Source organism: Adiantum capillus-veneris, chromosome 7 (genome assembly GCF_014529385.1).
Source record: "Adiantum capillus-veneris isolate H3 chromosome 7, ASM1452938v2, whole genome shotgun sequence".
NCBI classification, from domain to species: Eukaryota; Viridiplantae; Streptophyta; class Polypodiopsida; order Polypodiales; family Pteridaceae; genus Adiantum; species Adiantum capillus-veneris.
In genome coordinates this window covers 68,371,214-68,376,603 of record NC_140937.1, presented here as the reverse complement: position 1 = coordinate 68,376,603, position 5,390 = coordinate 68,371,214, and positions in this window count along the sequence as shown.

Sequence of the window (5,390 nt, the reverse complement as noted above, 5' to 3'; positions counted from 1 at the left end):
CTAATGAATAATTTGGTCAATAAAAAATTTCATATCGTGCAAGTAGTAAGCCTTGACCGTAGCAGTGTTGGAGTATTGAGTTGACAAGACAATGCTGTGTAGCCTATTGAAAAATCATCTCAATGAATATATAATTAGAAGCCATGACCTTAGCAGTGTTTGAGTATTCAGCTTAAACACAGTGCAGAGAAATGAAATATGAAAAGAGAAATGATATATTTGATGTATACCAGGAGGATATACTGTATTTAAAAAAATATATACCATTGTTGGCACATGGAGAGAGGTACAAGTGTTGCACCTAGCAAACTTATACCAAAGTATAGCTAATAGATCCAAAATGTGTTAGCATGGGGTTAATAATTGGTCATGAACTTGCAATGACTATTACAAAAGGGATGAGTATACAAATGAGACAAATGTAAGACAACTGAATGGAAAGGGAATTTCTACAGTTCTAATTAAATAGCATAGATCAACTAGGGCCACAAACTAACATAAAAGAAATGCAGAACCAAACTTTCAATGGGCCAAAATAAACGAAGTAAGAATGAAATTCTGGTGGAATCATTACAACTCAATCTGAAGGATAAACGTATGTTGATTACTTACCGAGGACTATCATGATTAGCCTTTGATTGATGAGAAAGTGAGATTATTTTGCTTAGATTGTGTAAGAAGATGTGGTAGCCCTTTCTTGTATAAAAGGGTTAGTATACACAGTCGAATAAGGACCTATTTGTCGTTAATGATATGCTTATAATAAACTCAAAAGGAAATAGGGTCCATTCTAGTCTGCATGGCTCTATGTGAATGATTGGACTTGAGATTAGTAGTGAAAATAATCTCATGTGGGTGGATATTGGCGGGACAGATAGTTATATTGCCCTAAAGGTGTGTTGAATGTAATAAAGATAGTCATGTTGAGCAAGTTTTACTAAGGAGTAAAAAAATATGAGAGAGTAATTTAACAAGATTTTTTTTTTCATAAAGTTACAAGTACATCAAATGAGTTCATGACTTGTTATAACCTGAACGAATCACAAAAGACGACGTAATATCATGATACACATTGCAGAAAGTGGTTACAACAGAGGCTGTTAGCTGTGGGGATATTTGTAGATATGAGCAGATCAAATATTATACTAGCTGGTGCTAATCAAGATCATTGAGTACAATGCGGACAAAATTGTGAGAAATAATGTGATGCCGATGTATAATTTATATATATATATATACATATATTTTTTTGTTCAAACCATGCTAGACTATGTGTGCTACGAGAAGTGCTGATGACCTAAAGCAAACCAAAAAGACTAGTCATGAATCCCTGCATACGGGAGCCGACAGAGCTGTTGCGATATCCTTAAAAATAAATTGGGCTACATTAGAGATCTACGAAAGGGGGGCAGAAGGGAGCCTTGATAGGCTTATTACAAAAGAAATTTTTTTTTTAAAAAAAAACATGTCTATTGTGTAGGGTCGGGGAAAGTAGTGCTAGGAGGGTCGAGGCGAGGTTTTCTTGGTGTTAGTGGAGAGTGTGCGTCCAAAAAGGTGTTCGGTGAGGCTCATTAAAAATAGAGTTTAAGGCGTGGACGAAGGCTTGCATATCCAAAAGTTGATGGCAAAGCTTTTGAAAGCGGTTTTCCAGGCGTCGTAGTCACGTCGAAGTTGTGTGAGCTCATCCTGCGACGACTGGAGGGTGTCAAGGACGCCGGGTGGTTCGTTGGGTGAAGACAAAGCCATATTGTCGGTGTAAGATGGAGAATCCCTCAGAAATTGAGGTTCGAGAGGGAGGAGCTAGCCAAGACACAAAGAATAGAATCTGTACACCATCGAGAGGTGGAAGAAATTTTAAGGCAACCACCTTGTCTCCTCCCACTCCATCACATAAAGACTTTCCAAGCTTGTAGGCATGTCTTACATGCGACAAATGCTGGATGTTTGCAGAGCTATATGATAGAAACCGTGACAGTCGAGGGTCGGAAGGTAGCTAATCTCAACCGTACATCTTCTGAGGTTTCGACACCGGAATTTCAACTCCTGGATGCAAATAATACGTGGGAATTCGTAGGTGCATTAAGCGTGTAGAGACAAGCTTAGGTGTCGGTTTTCTGTACGCCTGCCGTGGAGGGATTGATCCCAATAGGTGTTACACATTTTTGAAGGAAAAAAAATAAAAATAAAAATGTCTGGAATCATCTTCAGATAACACTCAAGAAAAGAGAGCTAAGTTGCGAGCTTCATGTGTTCAACCTACAACCGGCAGCAAAGCAGTTCCTGTGGCGACCTGTTCTGAGCTTTGCCCCTGCTTCTTCTAGGATTGGCAGCCCCGCAGTGGGAGACGCACACACACACACACACACACACACACACAGAGAGAGAGAGAGAGAGAGAGAGAGAGAGAGAGAGAGAGAGAGAGAGAGAGAGAGAGAGAGAGAGAGAGAGAGAGAGAGAGAGAGAGAGAGAGAGAGAGAGAGAGAGAGAGAGAGAGAGAGAAAGAAAGAGAAAGAAAATAGAGAAGATTGCAAAGTGATGTCGTTCAAGGGCTGCAGAAGGGCATGCAAGTGTACCTAACGTGGGGGAGAGAGAGAGAGAGAGAGAGAGAGAGAGAGAGAGAGAGAGAGAGAGAGAGAGAGAGAGAGAGAGAGAGAGAGAGAGAGAGAGAGAGAGAGAGAGAGAGAGTTGGTGGACTGCAGAGGGGAATGGCCGACGACAGGTGTGTGAGTGAGAAAGATCTCAAAAGTCTAGTGGTTGGCAGTGATTGACAACAGACTCTCATAGTATCATTGAGAATCATGCAGCAGCTCCTATCTTAGCCAATCGTGCAGCTACTCAGAAAGTTTCTATCTGTGAACTTCTTAACAAAACCTTGGGATCCGGGCGCCCTCTGTCGAGTTGGTGAGGTTGGTGCATGGCACCTCTAGGAGTTGCAGCTGCGGTTTGACGACAGTAGGAGGTGCTGGGCGGCTCTAATAGGAGAGAGGGTGGTGTTGACTGGTGTGGTTGGTAGTGCTGCAATACAAGGGCCACATCCGGATTGTAGAGGTACTTATCTCACTTCCTAAAGGTCTCCAGCTATGGGCAGTTCACGGGTGTAAAAGGTGCAGTCGTTATGAGTTGCCGACGAGGGACATAGAGTCAGAGAGGGATGAACGGGTGTATTGAGAGCAATACATGCACAACTGAGGGTAGTCGCTGGCCGAGAGAGAGAAAAAGAAACGGCTGCATTCATTGTGGGTGGCATGCAGATGAAACTGCAGGTCGGCCATCCCTTTTTTTAGTTTTTAAAATCTGCATGGCGGTTGGGTAGTGCGCAGCCAGTTGTTGGATTCCGCCAACTGATGAGAGGGAGAGAGAGAAACTGTTCGATGTCTGTATGATAATGAGAGGGAGAGAGAAACTGTCGCGCGGTAGTTGTGGGGTGAATGGCTAGGGGTGATCAGTTGGTTGCATGGAGTTGGGTGGTTGAGCCGAACGAGAGAGAGAGCACGTCTAGCCGGCAGTGGACTAGAGAAAGAGAGGGGGATTGGGAATTACAACTGCTGCATGGCATCAAGAGGGGCTGGCTGGAAACTGCGAGAGAAAGAGAAAGAGCGAGAGTGTCGAACTCTGCATGCCAGCTGGGGGGGGGGGGGTTGAGACAATTGGGGAGCTGTGGCCGACACCTATATACCAAGTGCACATCCATTGGTAATGGTCCTTGCCCGCTTGCGCCACCTGCTGTGGATTTATGTTTCAACTGTGTTCGTTAATTAAAAGAAAACAATAGTATGCCTTTCTAACAGAACTAATTTGATGGTCGTTCCCACTAAGCGGAGAGATGGTTGATTAGGCAATGGAGTTCCTGTTCTCTTCCGTTTACTTCTTCACTCGGATAATCACCACGGTCGCTTGGGTATATTCCTACAACAATCCACCATAAAATCTGTTGCTACTACTTCTTTTTCTTTAGTCATTCTATGTGACAGAATTCGATTATACTCGCTATTTACAAAGTGTCATCATGGCTAAATACATCGTCTCTTGCTTTTTTCCCCCCATAATATCCTATCTAAGGCCATATGCTAATCCTTTCTTATTATTGAGTATTTTCATTAAGTTTAATCTGTTCAATTATGACGTTTAATTATCATAATTTCACTAGTAATTACTATATCATAACAATAAATAAGAATTTCTCTTTAATTTCAAAGGTGACTAACTGTTATACAATCAATACAAATTATTGCAAGCTGAATCAACTAACAACATTAACAGGCATGAGAGAGCAAAATACTTACCTGATGCTTGTCGAAATCCTTACTCTTGGAGCGTAGCCTATGCTCTGATACCACTGCTACAAACGAAAGCGTGGCTGCCCTGCGAATTACTCGAAATAGCATACTACAAACCATAAAACAAACTAATTGACATACCTGGCAATCACATAGACGCATAATCGCGAGATACACGAACAGAAGGAGACAGAGTGCGAGAGAGAAGCAATAGGGTGCGTGCAAATGCACCTCCTAGAATGGAGTGCTACGCCGACACGCGAGAGAGAAGAGAGGAGAGGTGAGAAGAAGAACGTAGATACTGGGTGCAATCTCCCCCCGTGCAAGAGTGACCATTTCCCTCTTGCACGTATTTGTTTTATAGATTTCTTGAATGGTCAAATTGGTTACAGACTGGCCGGCCGGTCATAATTGGCCAAAGCTCATAAAAGAGCACTTGAATAATAAAATGTACATGATATACAAATACATTTGCATAGGCCAAGCTGGGTCTAGTCTTTTCCACCTGTCAGCTGCAATAAATCACAAAATATCATTTCTATAACACCCTTCTCATGCAACACGCTCCAGTTCTCCATGGCCGTGAGCTTCTATCGCTGCTGCAATTCTCGTGCAACATGCTCCAGTTCTCCATGGCCATCAGCTTTTGCTATCTTTACCTTTCGTTTTCTTTCTGGGTATCTCCCAATTACTCCGTGATTTTCCCATTTACCCCCAGCTGGTACCCCTATTCGAGAATCAAATAAGTCATCGACATTTAGCCATATTTGCAAAAGAGATTAACTTACCTGCCTGAAGGATCACCAGCTACATCTTTGCATCTTCTCAATGTGATCCTTCATGGACTTCAACTGCCGAGGGTCCATAGTATACAACTGTACGTCCAGGGGAGCTCTCTTCCTATGTATCATCCTATTATGAACTTGCTCCAAGTGGTTCAAGATAGCTGTAGCATTAGCCATACTTCAAACATGACCATGTGCCTACTACCTACAATAGAGGAAGAATTACCTGTTGCATCTCTGCATCTTCTTCTCAATGTAATCCTTCATGGAATTCAATTACCGAGGGTGCTTAGTACACAATAGTACCTCCAGGTGAGCTCTCTTCATA